The sequence below is a fragment of the Pinus tabuliformis genome, chromosome 3_1, assembly GCF_031772625.1.
Source record: "Pinus tabuliformis cultivar Carrire ecotype Pingquan chromosome 3_1, CPIR1, whole genome shotgun sequence".
Taxonomy (NCBI): Eukaryota; Viridiplantae; Streptophyta; class Pinopsida; order Pinales; family Pinaceae; genus Pinus; species Pinus tabuliformis.
In genome coordinates this window covers 785,905,956-785,925,300 of record NC_142301.1, presented here as the reverse complement: position 1 = coordinate 785,925,300, position 19,345 = coordinate 785,905,956, and the positions used below count along the sequence as shown (strand labels likewise).

The 19,345-nt window shown below is 34.7% G+C and overlaps 1 pseudogene; it reads right to left on the bottom strand.

Moving 5' to 3' along the window:
• Positions 1 to 264: 264 nt before the first annotated feature.
• LOC149189757 (disease resistance protein L6-like) lies at positions 265 to 9,208 on the bottom strand (annotated as a pseudogene).
• Positions 9,209 to 19,345: the final 10,137 nt, after the last annotated feature.

Sequence of the window (19,345 nt, the reverse complement as noted above, 5' to 3'; positions counted from 1 at the left end):
TCATCTACATAAACTCCTTCGGCTACAAGAAGTTTCAGATTTTTAAGCCTCATTTCTAAGCTTTTGGATGAGGATAGGTGTCTCATTTCTAAGCTTTTGAACCTGCCAAAGTATAAATAAGGCCATTTTTCGGCATTCCGAAAAATATCATAGGAATAACTAACCATTTGTTTCCAAGGACTTTGGTTATGACCTGTTCATTGTTTAGAAGAACAAAGCAAACAGATCTAATTTAATTGAAAGCAAAGCTTTAAACATCAAAATTTAATTGAACGGAAGACAAATAATCGAATGGTTGGTTGAAGTGCTTACAGTTGATGGTTGCTCCAACAAATAATCAATGATCTTGATCGCCGAATCCCAAAGTCGAAGGGGCTTCAATCCTTTCTCAGCAATCTTTCTTCCCATGTCCCTGATATGATCATGCATTTTTATTTCATTATTTTCATTCAACTCCAACAAACACTTGTCTTGTAGATTTCGAACTGCCACCTCGCCCCATATTATTTTTGCCTTATTTCCATCTTCTCCGAAAAAAAACAAGCAATATCTAAGAATATTTCCTTCAACTCTTTACTGAGAGACTTATAACTAATTTTTATTCTATCATATATTTCAGAAGAAGGTAGCACGTTCATATGTTTATCCAATATCTCTTGTCAGTAATTTTCATTTTCTCCAAAAACCATCGCCCCAAGTACTTTCAAGGATAATGGTAGTCCACCGCACGCCTCTACAAATCGATCTACCAGATCTGCAAAATCTGGTACTGGATCTGGCTGATGGAAGGCGTAACAGCAAAATAGCTCTTTGGAGTTCGGTGTATTCATCCCCTTTAGACTATAAATGGATGACTCAAACACCCTTGATGTTTTTAGGACGTGCTTGTCACGAGAGGTAACCAAAATCAAGCTATTTGGTTTCAGGATTTTCTTAATTGGAAAAAATGCCTCTAACTGATCCACGTGATCGACATCATCTAATACTATAAGAATATGACGAGAGATACCTTTTCAGTGTCCCTATGCCTTCACCACGGCTCTCAATTTTGATATCCTTATTTGGCATTAGGTCCCGCAGGAGCTTATTCTGCAAGTATGCTAGAGATATAGTACGTGCATTTTCTCTCACATCAAATACAAAAGAGGAACTATTATAATCTGACCTTCTGAGGTTAAATAATTGTTTGGCTAGGGTGGTTTCCCCAAGTCCGCCCGCACCCACAATGCCCACAACCTTAGCCTCCCCAAGCTCCCTTTCCTGCCACTGAGAGAGCACTGTCTTTTCAAGATCTTCTAATTTGATGTCCAACCCAGTTGGATATTTTGACACATCCAACAATGTCTTTGGAACCTTCTTCAAAATGTTAAGCTCCATTAATATTTTGAACAATTGTTGCCTACAATTATGGAATTTAAACTGCAGTCTTTCCTTAACTTAAGGAAACCAACTGCAGTAATTTCCTTAAGTTAAGGAAATCAACTGCAGTTAATAAATTTATTGTTGGGAGCTACTGAAGTGGTCCATTACTCCATCTGGAGTTCTCTACCTTGATTTGTGGAACACTTTACACATAGCCATCAGAAGATTGATGGAAGCTTGGCTATAAATTTATCTGTTTGGTCCCAAAGCTTGCATCTCAGTTCCCTTCAGTTTTTACACCATCTAGCTGAGAGAGCAAAGCTTGGAAGTGCCTTTAGATTTTTTGTATTCTTTTCTTTTGCTTGGATTAAAGCTGGAGTGCTGAAGTAAGGAAAGCAAAGTGGACTGTGGTTTGCATCAAGAACATCACCAATGGCTGGAGGTAATTTATATTTATGGGCATTAAGTTTTAATAATTCTTTGAGTTTTCCGCATACAGAATCACTGTTTAAACTTTATATTTTAACATTTGGTATCAGAGCAACTATTACCTCTACCTTGGTGTGCTCTCGCCGCCCTTTTGTTTTTCTGTGCACCTCTTTTTTCTCCTGCTTTGTATTACTATCCAGATACCGAAGTGTCGCTATCCTTAGGGCCAACGCCACCCACTGATTTCGAAATTCTAAACTTTATTATTATGAATTTTTATCGCTTGAATGATAAGTATTTGTTTCTTAAAATATTTCGATGACTTAAAAGTTAAGGCTCACTTTTAAGGGACTTTAATAGAATTTTAATTTTTCATGCTTATCATATCCATTATTCAAAACTCGTACCGGTGGATTATAAGATTTAAAATTCATCATGCTAGAATATGAGTTTATAGGTTTGGGCCGTGCATTAGTTTCACTTGTACTGAGTTTATTATAATATGAAATTTCTTTATGGAATTGTTAAAAATAGTTATAACAATGTGCAAATTCCATTTACGAATTTCAGATGCACGTTTGCATTTCTCAACGAATTCAATAGAACATTATGTGAAGCAATATAACATGCTCCATTTATTATTCCGGTATACGTGGAGAAAAACCCATATATACGTGCAGAAACCACTTAAGCAGGCACGCAGTTATCACTTCAGCGGGCAGCAACCAGGCTACTTTTTTAGTTTATTTCTTTTTAATAAATTTTATTGAGCAGAATTGTTGTCGAATTGCAGGGCTGAAAATAACTGCTTATTAATGGGTAGTAAATGAGCTAGACCATATATACTTACTGTTAGATTTTGACAAACTAATAACTGGTTTATTAATGGGTAGCGATAACTGAAGACTAGTACTGCACCATAGAAAAGTAACACAGTTCTATTAACAAAGGCAGTCTGGCACTTTTCTGGGAGTAGCACAGAAAATTAATTTAAATTTTATTTATCTTGTGAGCAAAATAACTTGTTTGATGGTCTATTTTTGTTTTGTTTATAAATTGAACAATCAATTTGCAGTCATTTACGGTAATGCTGACTGCTTTAATCTTAATTTTGATTTTGTGAAGAATTATTACAGTTATATGGAGTTTATTTAAAATGTCATTTTGACTTACTCCTTTCAGTAAACATTATTTTTCTCTCTGGTTAAGTTTTGTTTATGCAACAAAAATAATGTCTAGTGATCCATATAATTTTAATTAATTAGAGAATAACCACAGCATTTTTAATTAATTAAAATTATATATTTTGATTGGTTAGATCACATAAAGATTATTTAGACATTAAATTGTAATTAATTAGACTAAATATAATAAATTTTATCCCACAGGAATTTTTATTATATTTATGTAATTAATTAGGATAAAATTTCATAACCTACCCACAGGGGTTATGAATTAATAAGTTTTATCATAAAGTTTTATTGAATCTGTTTGAATTGAAAATTTAGCCCATAGGAAATTTTGATGTCATTAGATTCAATTTTTTAGCATGATTTACATTGGTAAAATATGAAAGTTTATTAAGCCTCAATTTTAACATAAGCATGTGATTTTTAATTTTGATGCAGTAGTACAACCTGCAAATTTCTCTGAAATTCGTTGTGACATTCCCGAACTTAAGGGAGATAACTATAAGGTTTGGAAGGAGAGGGTTCTCCTTCATTTGGGGTGGATGGACATAGATTATGCTATTAGGAAAGATGAACCATCGGTACTCACTAATACCAGCACTGCAGCGGACATCACGCTTTATGAACGATGGGAGCGATCCAATCGTCTAAGCATGATGTTCATTAAGACTAAAAATTCAGCTGGTATTCGTGGTTTCGTTGATCAGCATGAAAAGGTTCGAGACTTCTTGAAGGCCATTGATGATCAATTCGTCACTTCAGACAAGGCACTAGCAAGCACCCTAATCATGAAGTTCTCATCCCTAAGGCTCACCAGTGTGAAAGGTGTGCACGAGCACATCATGCAGATGAGGGACACTGTGGCTCAATTGAAGAAACTCGAGGTTGATATATCGGAGTCCTTCCTAGTGCACTACATCCTGAACACCCTTCCGCACCAATATGGACCTTTCAAAATCTCATACAACACACATAAAGATAAATGGTCAATTAATGAACTCATGACCATGTGTGTTCAAGAGGAAGAGAGACTGGTGATGGAACTGGGAGAGAGTGCAATGCTGGCAATGCGTGGAAAGGGCAAATCTCAAGCCAATCGGAAAGGGAAAGGTAAAGTACCTCCCCAAGCCGATATCAAGAAGGATTCCAAGTGTTTCTTCTGTAAAAAGAAGGGACACATGAAGAAGGAATGCGCCAAATTTCAGAAATGGCTTGCGGACAAAGGTAATTTAATCTCATTTGTTTGTTATGAATCTAATATGGTTAACGTTAATATTAACACATGGTGGATTGATTCTGGATCAACAATTCACATTTCAAATTCCTTGCAGGGTTTGCAAAACCTAAGGAAGCCAGTGGGAAGTGAGCAAAGTATCTTATCAAGAAACAAGATGGGCTCACATGTGGAAGCTATAGGAACATGTTATTTAACTTTAAGTAGTGGCTTTGTTTTAGAATTAGAAAAGACCTTCTATGTTCCAAGTTTTTCTAGAAACTTGATTTCAGTTTCAAGGCTTGTACCTTTTGGATATTCCTTAAACTTTTCAGAAAAATCTTTCAGTCTATTCTATAAATCTGATTATGTTGGGAATGTTATTTTGTCTAATGGTCTTTACTGCATTAATTTACAAACCAATGTCATTTATGATTCAATGCATGTTCACACTGGCACTAAAAGATGTGTTATTAATGAATATTCCTCTAAATTATGGCACTGGATACTAGGTCATATCTCCATAGATAGAATTAAAAGATTTGTAAATGAAGGAATACTTAATACTCTAGATTTTACTGATTTTGAGACTTGCGTGGACTGCATAAAGGGAAAGCAGACCAACAAGTCAAAGAAAGGTGCCAATAGGAGTTCGGACATATTAGAAATCATACATACTGATATATGTAGTCCAGACATGGACTCACATGGTCAGAGATACTTCATCTCCTTTATAGATGATTACTCACGATACATATATCTCTACATGCTTCATAAAAAGAGCGAAGCATTAGATGCCTTTAAGATATTTAACGCTGAAGTAGAGAAACAATGCGGCAAGCAAATTAAGATCGTGAGATCAGATAGAGGTGGAGAATATTATGGTAGATACACAGAAGATGGACAAGCACCTGGGCCATTTGCTAAATTTCTTCAAGAGCATGGGATCGTTGCCCAATACACCATGCCTGGTTCACCTGACCAGAATGGTGTAGCAGAAAGAAGAAATCGAACATTATTGGACATGGTGCGGAGTATGCTTAGCAGCTCCAATCTTCCTAAATCCTTGTGGACTGAAGCACTTAAGACGACAGTGTATATATTAAACCAAGTTCCAACCAAGGCGATTCCTAAAATGCCATTTGAATTATGGAAAGGTTGGAAACCGAGTTTGCGACATATGCGCATTTGAGGATGCCCGTCTGAAGTGAGAATTTATAATCCACAAGAGAAGAAGCTGGACCCAAGGACCATTAGTGGGTATTTCATTGGATATGCTGAAAGGTCTAAAGGTTACAGATTTTATTGTCCATCTCATAGCACTAGGATTGTGGAATCAAGAAATGCAAAGTTTCTTGAAAATGACTTGATCAGTGGGAGCGATCAAACCAGAAACATAGTTTCTGAGAAGGATCATTCAGAATCTCATCCTTCCACTTCAAGTGATAGATTGGTTATTGTTCATAGCACCCCTCAAGTACAAATTGGTGTTGAACAACCAATTGTTGAAGTTCCACAAGCTGTTGACGATATTCCAGTAGATCAAGGAGTTCAAGAGTTGCCAAGAACTATTGAATAACAAGTTGAACCACATACTTCTCAGGAAGATGATGGTACAATATTAAGAAGATCTACTAGACCAAAGAGATCAACAATTCCTAATGATTATGTTGTGTATCTACAAGAATCTGACTACAACATTGGAGCCGAAAATGATCCCGAGTCATTTTCACAAGCCATGAGTTGTAAAGAATCAGAACTATGGTACAATGCCATGAAGGAAGAGATGAATTCCATAAAGAGTAACGAAGTCTGGGATCTTGTTGAGTTGCCTAATGGTGCAAAAGCCATTGGATGTAAATGGGTCTTTAAGACAAAGAAAGACTCATTGAGCAACATCGAGAGATACAAGGCAAGACTTGTTGCTAAGGGATTCACTCAGAAAGAAGGAATCGACTACACGAAGACCTTTTCTCCTGTATCTAAGAAAGATTCCTTGCGCGTTATTATGGCATTAGTAGCTCATTTTGACTTGGAGTTGCAACAAATGGATGTGAAAACGACTTTTCTTAATGGAGATCTAGAGGAGGAGGTTTACATGAAACAACCTGAAGGATTTCCCTCTAGTGATGGTGAGCAATTGGTTTGCAAGCTCAAGAAGTCATTATATGGTTTAAAACAAGCATCCCGCCAATGGTATTTGAAATTCCATAATGTAATTTCTTCTTTCGGTTTTGTAGAAAACATTATGGATCAATGTATATACCTGAAAGTTAGTGGGAGTAAAATTTGTTTTCTTGTTTTATATGTAGATGACATTTTGCTAGCAACCAATGATAAGGGTTTGCTACATGAGGTGAAACAATTCCTCTCTAAAAATTTTGATATGAAGGATATGGGTGAGGCATCTTATGTCATTGGCATTAAGATCCATAGAGACAGATTTTGAGGCATCTTGGGTCTGTCACAGGAAACCTATATTAATAAAATTTTAGAAAGATTTCAGATGAAGGATTGTTCACCAAGTGTAGCTCCCATTGTGAAGGGTGATAGGTTCAATTTGAACCAATGCCCGAAGAACGACCTTGAAAGGGAACAAATGAATAACATTCCATATGCTTCTGTTGTCGGAAGCCTAATGTATGCTCAAGTCTGCACAAGACCTGACATTGCATTTGTTGTGGGAATGTTGGGACGATATCAGAGTGATCTAGGTTTAGACCACTGGATAGCTGCAAAGAAAGTAATGAGGTACCTTCAAGGAACCAAAAGCTACATGCTTATGTATAGACCGACGGACAACTTGGAAGTAATTGGCTACTCAGATTCTGACTTTGCTGGATGTGTTGATTCACACAAATCAACATCAAGTTACATTTTTATGATGGCCGGTGGAGCTGTATCATGGAGGAGTGCCAAGCAGACCTTGATTTCCACTTCCACTATGGAAGCCAAGTTCGTCTCCTGTTTTGAGGCTACTTTACATGGTGTATGGCTTAAGAGTTTCATTTTTGGGCTTAGAATTATGGATTCTATCTCTAAGCCATTGAGAATATATTGTGATAATTCAGCTGCTGTTTTTATGGCTAAAAACAACAAAAGTGGGAGTCGAAATAAACACATCGACATTAAGTATTTAGCTATAAGGGAACGTGTTAAAGAAAAGAAAGTGGTCATTGAGCACATCAGCACTGAGTTAATGATCGTTGATCCTTTGACTAAGGGCATGCCACCGTTTAAATTCAAGGATCATGTAATGAATATGGGACTTGGTTCCATTATGTAGTTTCTCATTGTATGGACAATGTTATTTTAATGAAATTCTTAATTATTGTGATGTTTTTTCTCATATTTATGTGCACTTTAAGTTGATTTGAGAAAATTCATTTAAGAAAGACCAAGAATAAACATAAGGTTTATTCATTAAGAAATTGTCGCCACATAAATTATAATAAGAATAAATACATAGTAATACATGGAAGATAATACTCGTCATTAGAGGACTTATCGCCATGATTCATGTATCTATTACTTAATACAAATTATCAATGGTTTTTAAGTTGAGACATTAAGTTTGGAAGTATGGACCAAGTGGGAAAATGTTAAACTCCATTAATATTTTGAACAATTGTTGCCTACAATTATGGAATTTAAACTGCAGTCTTTCCTTAACTTAAGGAAACCAACTGCAGTAATTTCCTTAAGTTAAGGAAATCAACTGCAGTTAATAAATTTATTGTTGGGAGCTACTGAAGTGGTCCATTACTCCATCTGGAGTTCTCTACCTTGATCTGTGGAACACTTGACACATAGCCATCAGAAGCTTGATGGAAGCTTGGCTATAAATTTATCTGTTTGGTCCCCAAGCTTGCATCTCAATTCCCTTCAGTTTTTACACCATCTAGCTGAGAGAGCAAAGCTTGGAAGTGCCTTCAGATTTTCTGTATTCTTTTCTTTTGCTTGGATTAAAGCTGGAGTGCTGAAGTAAGGAAAGCAAAGTGGACTGTGGTTTGCATCAAGAACATCACCAATGGCTGGAGGTAATTTATATTTCTGGGCATTAAGTTTTAATGATTCTTTGAGTTTTCCGCATACAGAATCGTTGTTTAAACTTTATATTTTAACACAAAACGGCCTTCACAACGTTTTCCAATAGCTCGCCTTCATCGTCCTCGGCCCTGAATGGAGTAAAATAAGCAAGTCAGAAACTGCTACGCAAGTACATCAAGTAGCCTATATCAACAAACAAAAAATGAATATTAACACGGATTGTAAGGGACAGTAGGAGCTTGGAGATGTATCTCACCCATATACGAAACCGCTCAGATCGGCCACATAGGAAAGTGCGTTTCTCTAATTCTGAATCGTATCAGAGCTGTAGCGTGGCTTCTCTTTATCACTTTCGGGGTCATGTGTTGTTTTCTGTTCATGTTGCCGCAGGGCTTCAGCCAAGGCTCCGTCTTTGACCATCCAGCGGACCATAGAAGGATCGACCTTGTAGAACACTGGAATAATAAAAGCCCCCGAATTCTTCATGAGAAGAAGTTCATCCAAACACCATTTAGATTGCGCATACGTTGGAGATAAAATTGCAACGTGGACAGAGGCACCACGGATAGCGTTTTCTATCTGACAAGAAATATTGTGGCCCTCTTCCAATTCCTTCTTGTCCAAAAACACGCTCAATCCTTGATCACGAAGGCCTCTGTAAAGATGGCTGGCAAAGCCCTTTTTTACGTCAGGCCCGCGATGATTGATAAAGATTTGGTAATTGGGACAAGAAGTAGAGGAAGAAGTGGAGGCCGTGCAGGAAGAAGCAGCAGCAGCAGAAGCATGGTCACAGTCGAGGGAGCCCATAGTTAGGTTTGCCATTGACACAGGATTATGGAAATTTTAGGATCTATCAACGAATTGATTTAGATGATTGGAACAAAGGCAGTGTGAAATTCTGAAGGGGAAACTGCAAAAAAACTTTCAAAAGATGCAGTGGACTCGTTGAGCAATAATATGATGGTGTATTAGCGGCTAAAAACACGTCTGTTTAAAGGTGCACTTTACCACTGATGTGAATTTTCCGGGTAGCCACCATACCTTCTGTCAGAGACATCTCCACTGATTAGGTGAATGATATAATAGGCAACTATCATTCCAAATGGGTCTCACCTGCTACTCATTTCCCTTTCACTTTCATAGTTAGATATTCATTATCTTTTTCTTTTATGGCCGACCGATCAACTTAATAATCTCGTCTAAGTATATTTGATTATTAAAAGCTTTGATTTGAACCTAACGATTTCATAAATTTTTAAACCATTTATATATGATTAGGATTAAGATTTTAACAAAACAATATATCATAATTAAAGTTTATTTTTCGATGAATATCTATTTATTAAACAATTATTAGTAACAAAGTTTTTTATATTTATATATCGATGTAATAATTAAATATAATCTAAAAATGGGTGACAAAGGTAGAAATTGGGAATTTTGATGACAAAGGTAGAAATTGGGAATTTTGATGAAAGTTAGGTTATTTGATTTTTTTTTTAAGGGTTTATTAAAATTTTAAATTATTATTTTAAATATATATAATTTATAAAAATTTGAAATTTAATATGTATTTTTAATTTTATTTCTAGAAAGTGTGTTTAAAGAAATAAAATTATTTATAATTTATTTAATTTCAAAGAAAGTGTGTTTAAGGAAATAAAATTATTTGTTTTTCAAGAATATCATCCAATAAGAATATAATTAAGAAATTGCTCTTAAATGTACAAAAACACACCGAAGGAAGATTTGGAAAGATAATCATGAAAATTTAAATCATTAAATTTAAAAACTTGTATTTCTCTTAGAATAAATATGATATAAAGACTATTTGGAAAAAAAAAATTGAGATATATAAAATGTATGACTACATGACACAACTTGGTGTAGCATGTATTGCTTTGAGATAAAGTGATTTACCCAATGTCCAACAATCTCCCCCGAGAACGAGTCAACTGTGATTAGAACTCAAGACCTTTGGCTCTGATACCACTTGTTGGAATCACGATTATCGTTCCACCAAAACCCGCAGGTGTTAGTAAATGAACACATCTGCACAGTGGATGGATCCACGAGAGGCGATTAAGCACATGTCGTGAAACACGTGGGGAGCACTAGTTTATCCAATGCAGATGATCTAAACAAGATTATGGAAAAAATGCCTAACAGTGTTTAGACTATGAGGGTAATCTAAACAAGATTATGGAAGAAAACCAGATAATTGATATTCATTAATCTTTTGATTTGGATCCTTTAGATGCTTGACACAAGACTCTGAAGGTGATCTAAACAAGATTATGGAAGAAAACTAAATAATTGCTATTCATTAATCTTTTGATTTGGATGCCTATAGATGCTTACCTCTTTATGTGTGTTTTGATTTATGTAATCATTATATGTGCTACAAAAGTTTCTACATAATGTTGTATCATGGTAGCGTTTTAATTTTGCTACATCTTAATAGTGAGATTCAAGAGTTTTCATGATTCTCTTCTATCATAAAAATATGGATAGAATATTCTTAATCTGTTTCTTTAGATTATTATTCTATAAAAATCAATGTATAATTCTATTTCTACTCAATGTAGAATTAATATTTATTTTTTTAATTTATTAACGAAATGAAATAAATTATTTACCATTTAAAATAAATATTTGTGAAATTAATATTTGTTTTTTTTAATTTGTTAACGAAGTGAAATAAACTATCTACCATTTAAAATAAATATTTAGTAGCTATATATTATGAAAATAAAATTTAATACACAACTACCTTTCCAAATGTGTCTCACATACTATTATTTTCCCGTTGATTAACCCGTTGATTAACGCCCGAGAGGTATCCATCCAATACTATCCACAAAGTTCACTTTCTGAGTTGATCTTCATTATCTTTTTCCTTTATGGCCGACCAATCCACTGAATAATGTCGTCAACCATATTTGATTATTAATAACTTTGGATTTTATCAATTTTAAAACCTTTTATATATGACTGAGTTTAAAATTTCAACAAAATAATATATTGTAATTCTAATATATTGTAATTCTAGTTTATTTTTCCATTTCAATGGATATATAATTATTAAACCATTATAAAGTTTGGAGTGGGTCTAATGGTTAAGAGCGTTTCCTCCTAAGAGATCACAAGTTCAAAAATTTCTAAGGTGCCAAAAATATTGAAGATTAACCGCTGTATATAGGATTTAGAAAAATTCCGTCCGAATTTCATCAAAACATGGCCAGCGTTTCCATAATTTTCAAGCCAAAAAAGCAATCTCGTTAGACTACAGCTAAAAGACTAAAAAGCTAAAGAATATTATTTAAGAAATAGTATTATAATTGCAAAAACATAAAATATTGTTTATAATATGTGTATCAAAACATTAAATATGTTGGGTTACTCAGAATTTTTGTTACTTTGGGATCTTTATTTTCTTGATTTCTTCAGCAATGGCTAATTTGCTCACTTCTAATTGTTTAAAATTTATGTTTTAAACTAATTTATGTTTTTTATAAATTTTGATTTTTTAATTTTAATTGTTTGAGTATATTTTTTATTATGTTTTATTTATTTTTTATTATATTTATTATTGAGCTGATATTTAAATGTTTATATGTATTTATAGACATTGCAACATCTCTCTTGTATTGAAATGCTCTCCTTACTCAATTGTAAAATGTCGCTCAATTCCCTATTCTAAAATGCAAAACACCTTTGTGCTTCTTATTCTAAACTGTAAAGTGCCACTTTCCCTAATCTAAATTGTAAAGCACCTCTCAGTACAAGGAAATAAAGAATTATACACACAACTAGTTTAACATTTAAACAAATAATGTACATGAGTTGTTATTCAAGGAGTTGAGGGAAAGGAAGTTTGGGGGGTTGATCCCTAACCGCCCCATCCCTCTGTTTTGTGCCTTTGTCTGTCTAGTTGTCAAGTCTTCATCTTCTTTTTGTGTTGTCAGTTTCGTTTTATGTATTGGACTCTTTGTTGCATGCATGGGTGTTTCGTTGCAGCTCTTTACTTTCTTTGGGGTCTTTCTCCTATTACTGCGAATATTCTGGTTCGAGTTGGGAAATGCTCGGGGTTCTGCTTTGTAGTGTTGTCGCTCAACTTCTCTCTGTCGTTATTGGTGCCCTTTTCGGTTGGCGCTTGTGTTTGTTTGCATGGATGATGTCGCATGTTTATTTCTTGGGTTTGTTTCCCTATCTGGTATACATTCGATGTCTAGTTTTGCGCTGCTTGTTTTGGCTTTCAGGGCAACTTGTGCCCAACTATATTTTTTCCTGGGATTTTTCCTATGGGTCATTGAACCTTGTTCGTAATATGTGGGAGTATTCTTAATCATTTTGTTTTGCGAGGGTCTTTTTGTTACCTTTGTTTTTGCAATGTTTTCCTTTCTATGCCCTAAGGTTTGTCATTCTTATGTGGACCCTAGGGTTTTAAAAATGATTGTCTAAAATGTGTAGTATATTTCCTCCAAGAATGTTTCTTGGTGTTGTCTTCAGGCTAGTCTTTTTGGGTTTCGTTTTTTAATACTAATAGTTCTTTTTTACATTACGTAGTTGTGGAATGTGATTTCACATATATAAAATGTAATTTCATTCTTATTTGATGAATAAAATTACATGGTACTTTCTATTAAAAAAACCAACACACATTTAACGTTTCAATACTTTAATGATAAATAGACACAACCTCCAAGAGGGAAAATAAGTTGCGTCTACTACATATCATAAATATAGAGAAAAAGACTAAAAGGGATGAATAAAGAGAAATTAAAAAAAAAAATAAAAAAAAAAATTAAGCAACATCACTATTCATAGTAAGTAGAAATGTAATATTCAACAATATTATTATTTGATAAATAATAATAAGATAAATAATAATATTATTAATTGATAAATTGTAATAAGATAAGTACAAAATATGAAAAGTAATAAATACAAAATAATAATAATAATAATAATAATAAGATAATAAAAATAGTCCTTAGTCTAATTTATAGAGGAAATGACTTTTTTTTCACTACATTTTTCCTGGTTAATTTTAATCAAAATCTTATGGAGATTTTTAAAAACTTGAGTTTAAATTGTTTAATCTCCATAATTCCTCTACCCCAAGGGTTTTTCATGGTGTTGAATACATTTATATATTCAAAAACATATTTTAAACAACACAAAATATTGATTTTTCAGGGTGTTGAATCCATTTATACATTCAAAAACATATTTTAAATGACACAAAATATTGAAATTGTATTGTCAGATTTTAGTGAATTCCCCTGAAAAAGATATTTCGTCTATAAATTAAACTATACCATAAAATATTATCTTAATTTTAAATTTAAGTAAAATCTCTATTCATACCATGTAGAAATGTAATATTCAACAATACTATTAACTAATAAATAATAATAAAATAAATACAACATATGAAAAATAATAACTCTTTATATAAACTGTAATAATTAATTAACTTAATTATTTATCTAATAAAAATAAAATTTAAATTTAGTAATATGATTAACAATTTATTATTACAAAGTCTACAAGGTTTTGGATTGGCGGTAAATAAGTACATTGTTAAGGCACTCCTTGCGATAAGTCATTGGTTCAAATCACCCGTGGGTACTTACCTACCAAAAAAACAATTTATTATTACAAAACTAACTTATAAATTAAAAATTAACTAAAAATAAATATTCTATCACATATATTTTGTTTTTAATTATTAACCTTTCATATAGTAAATTTATTTAAATTTATGTTCTTAATTTTATTGAGAAAAACTTATTTAAAAAAATTAATTTAATTATATATCAATAACCATTGAAAAAAGGAAAAGCGACAATTCTTCACCCAACCATGTTTCTCAATACCCACTCTACCAAAGTTTTCCATCACAACTCCAAGTTAATACAACACTCTCCTCTCGCCTTAAATCAACAAGAGATCTACCCCAAAGAAAATGGAGAAAAGCAATAGAATGGAACCTTAAATGTTCTTCATGTTCTCCCTAAGATCTTGACTCCATGCACACACTTCAATATATATATATATATATATATATATATATATATATATATATATATATATATATATATATCTTGACTCTATGCACACACTTCAATATATATATATATATAATTCACATGAAAGCCTCTACCATGTCATCCCTCATGTATGCATGCCCATGTCTAATTCTCATTATTAAATTAACTAATCTTTCATTGAATTGTGTACCTAATATTAATATTTTCTATTTATAAATAAATTATTTTATAAGATTTTCTAATGCAAGATACAAATTCAATTTTAATAAGTTTAACATTTACACAATATGTAGTTATATTTATATTCATAATAATATGTATAAGAGGGCACTACCATTCCATGTGCTCTTGACTATATTTTTAATTTGCAACATGGACATTCATGTATCAAATCATGTCGCTCATAATGGTTTTCTTCTCTCCTTTGTTTTCCACACTTTTCTACCATCGCATCATTCACACTCTTGACATTATGACACATAAACCTTCAACTATGGCATAAGTCCCTTTGTAACTACAATTAACTAGCAAATGATTCATCCATCATGATGTGACTAAAGTAGTTATGAAAAAACCATCTCTAGAGAAATGTAAATATAACTACCTCCATTTCAATGACCTTCAAAACCTATCGAGATATGTGGCCCTAAGGCTCATGTTAAGAGGTACATTGACTATCATCCATCTGCAAAGGTTGGCCCCATCATCTCATATGGCACTCATCCCTAGGGATCTTAAAAGGTACATTAACCTTGGGAATTTGGAAGATACCTTGACAAACTAGACATCTCATAAAACTAATCCAATTTCCCTTACTAATACTACAACAATCCCTTTGGGAAAATTCCCCTCTTACAAACAATTGTAAACATTCATGTATTTTGATTATAAATTAAAAAGGACGAGAATTGGGACATGTATTCTAGAGTTTAAGGAAGGAGATTGTTTGGGATTTGATGGAACCTGGATTGGTTTTGTGACAACCATTGAAGGGCTAGTAGGTGTGCCTTAAATGTATTGGTTTTATAAATTAATTAAGCATGAAAGAAGGACAACAGATGTCATGTCTACGTTGGATAATTCCACAAGGAAGAGAGGAATTTTTTTTTAAGAAGGATGGGTTGCATTGGAAACAGGGACAGTTGAAGTTAACCAATGGGAGAGTGGGGTAGGAAGATAACACAACAACATCCTCACCACTACTCGGAAATAAGAACCACCGTGACGGAGAGGAGAAGCCAGAGGCGATAAGAATGCATGCGCACGGAATCAAAACTTTTGCAACGTGATAGAAAGGACCCACGAGGAAGGAATTGGAAGGGGTATTGAGAATGGCACTGCAAGGGGAGGAGGCATTTGTGAAGAGAGAATTAGTATGTAGTGAGGGGAGAAAAATAGAGAAAGAAGCTCAGGGAAACATGAAAAAAGGAAAGAAATCCTTAGGGAGAGGTTCATAGAAGCATTCATTGTGCTGTAGAGGAGGAAATAAAGCATATGACAAGAGGAAAAGAGCACATAGCTTTGTGTCACTACCAGAAGGAAAGAAGTATATCAACCATTCAATTACCATTGGGAGGTAGAAGAATATCTTCCAGGTGAGGAAAATAATCTTTTGATTCCCTGTAAGAGTAGAGGGTGCAGATGGTGTTCTTTGGATTCCCTTGACATCTTGGGTGGAGGATTGCTCCTTGGATTCTAACAAGGAGAATTCCTTAGACCTCCTTTGCTTGCTTTCTATCTTTTATAGTGGATTCTAGATTCCCAGGATCGAGTGGAACCACTGTGTTAAGGACTTTTTAACGGTGGAGCTGTTAACCCTCTAAAGTCCCTCATTCAGTTTAGGGTGGAGGTGGTGAGCCTATAGATTCCCTCTTCTAGCCTGTACTGGTAGAGCCGAAATTCTTATTAGAGTAGATACAGGGTGGAGGTGGTGGACCTATAGATTACCTATGAGATATTGAAAAAACTTATGTAGTTGGTGGGTGGAGGTGGATAGTTCTGTGGATTCCTTGTTCCAGCTAGAAGAATTTGTTTAATCCCTTAAGCCTTTATCCTCAAGCTCTAGAAGGGGTCACTAATACAAGAAGGACTTGGTCATAGTGTGTCTAAGGTTGGGTAGAGATTTGAAGACCCAATATTAGTTGTTTGGACCAATCTATCAAAGATAAGCGTATGCCTATGATTCTCATGTCAAGGAATGGGACATCCCTGGTAAAATTAACATTGTTGTTTTAAATGCATGGATATGGATGATCCATATTTATGAAGGAACGAAATGACATACAGATATGAACAAAAACACAAATATACAACGAAAACAAAACTTCAATTCATTAGTAACAAAGTACTGAAAATTGTTTACATGCTCAATGGAAATAAACTAGCTTAGGCGATGGTAGCTTATCTCTGAGAATAAATGTGGCAGATACATGCCTTTTGAAATATGTTACAATGAGGTTCGAAGACTTAATTTATTATTGAGGATCAATGGAAAACCCTAAACATCCAAAAACCTAACCCTAGGAGATGAAGCACCAAAAGTTGGTGGGCCTCGTTGGGGTAAATTGATGCATCAACTTCTCGGGGTCGTAACTTTGGTATACGATCTCCGTTTGATGCATACGATACCTCATTAGAAATAAATATCCAAGGAATACAACTTTTGACTAAAACACCCTTGCTATAGGTTAAGAAATTTGTCTGTTTTCCAAAACACGACTTCAGAAATTCAGGACCCAAAAAACTGCCAAAAATAGTAAATTATGCTACAATAAGGGAAACTGAAAGAAACAATCAAGTGGAATAGATGGGTGGTCACCAATATCCACATGGATCAGTCACCCCCCCCCCCAGGAAGCAATGGTCCCCATTGCGTTGAGTGTCTCCATGAGATGGGGAAACTTTTGCTGAACTTCGTCCTTGATGAGCCACTTGCATTGGTGCAGGAGTTGTTCAACTTTGACAACCTAATACAGTTGGATTTTTAGTTGATGAGTGTTCTTGACCTACGTGTCCATGATCCAATATTTTGTGTCCTATTTTATACAATCTGGGTTTATCTTTGTTGGTGTGAGTTGTTTTGCAATGTCTAATGTGTCTAATAATGGTGGAAAGTATGGTCGAAGGTGGTCCACATTGAACATTGGGTGTAGGCCAAGGAGGGGGAATGTTGAGCTCAAAATAATTGTCTCCCACAATCTTGGTGATAGTGTAAGGGCCATATTAGAGTGGCCTGAGCTTCCGACAGGCTCCGGTAAGGGGTTCTTTTTGCAAATGCAACCAAACTTTGTCACCCACTTGAAACTTGTGTGGCACCTAATGTTGATCATGTCACTACTTGTTCTTGGCATTAAACGTATCCAAGATGTCATGAACTTGCTAGAGGATGTGTTGGATGAGTTCAATAAACATGGTTTCTTTATCAACCTCAAACTATACATGTGTGGATTTTTCCTGTGTAGTCACATGAGGCATGCGAACATCAATAAAACACAATGGTTGAAATCTCAGACCTGCTTGAAAGGGACTATGACCAATTGAGACATGGAGAGCTTTGTTATAGTTGTGTTGCATATAGGGAAAAATCTCATCCTAGGTTCGTGGTGGCTTGGAGTTGTACATGCAGATCATGTGTACTATCATCTTGTTGATGACTTGTGTCTGGCCATTAGTCTAGGGATGGAATGTAGTTGTCTTGGTGAGCTTGGTGTCCAATAGTGTCCAGAGACTCGACCAAAATGTGCTCAGGAACCTGCTATCCCGATCTGATATAATGGTCTCCGGGATCCCAAAATGTGCCCACACGCATTCAAAGAAGAGCTTGGCAGTGTCCTTTGTTTTGATACTCTTATTGCATGCTGCAAATATAGTCATCTTAGAAAATTTGTCCGAGACCACAAATACACAAGCATTACCATGCTTGGTAGAAGGGAGGCCAAATAGATAGTCCATAGAGATGGATTCCCAGGGCTAGTTGGGAGTAGGTAGAGGAGTGTATATGCCTTACTTCTTGATGGTTGGCTTGGCGATGGCACAAACAGTGCAAGATTTGATATAATTTCTAACATCCTGTTAGAGTTTTGGCCAATAAAAGTACTTCTATAGTACGATCACAATTTTCTCCACACTGAAGTGTCTTGTGACCCGAATGAAGTGTGCCTCCCAAATCATCTTGGCACACTCGCTTGAAGGAACACGAAGGTGGCCCAGGTAGCATAATAATGCATCTTGGAGGTGGAAATTGGGAACTTGTTTTCCAACCACTAGCACTTGGTATGAAGTGCGAATAGTTGAATATGGAAACTCCACTCTTTTACCTTTCAGAAGTTGTGCCAATTCTCGAATATTTTGATCTGCAAATCAAAGCTCCTAACAATTTCCAATGCTTTGATCTTCAAGCCTGCAAAATATTGTTCATGCACGTTTTGGTCCGAACTTGAACAAGAATGCAACAAATTACAGATATAACCATAAATATAGAGATGCAACAAAAATAACACTTCATTTCATTAATATCAAATACTGAAATATGCTTAAAAACAGAACGGAAATAAGACTATCTTGGGTGATGGTAGCTTATCTTTGAGAAGAGATGTGGCAGCTACATGCCTCTGAACTGTGTTAAAATGAGGCTTGAAGGCCTATTTACTATTGAGAAATAATGGAAAATCATAAACATCCAAAAACCTAATCTTAGGTGATGAAGCGCCAAAACTATGGGCCGTGTTTAGGTAAATTGGTACATCAACTTCTCGGGGTAATAACTTTGGCATACAATTTCCATTTGACACCCAAAAATACCTCGTTTAAAGATCTATCTAAGGAATACAACTTTTGAGTGGAAAAAATTGATTGAAGGCCCATGTTTTCCCCAATTTTATCAAAAAAAACATCGTTTAGGGCATCAAAACAACTCTAAAAGTTTAGGACCCAAAAAAATGCCAAAAAATAGTAAATTGTGCTACAATTAATGAAACTGAAAAACTGAAAGAGACAGTGGTGGTGTTCCAAGTGGAATAGGAGGGTGGCCACCAACATCCACT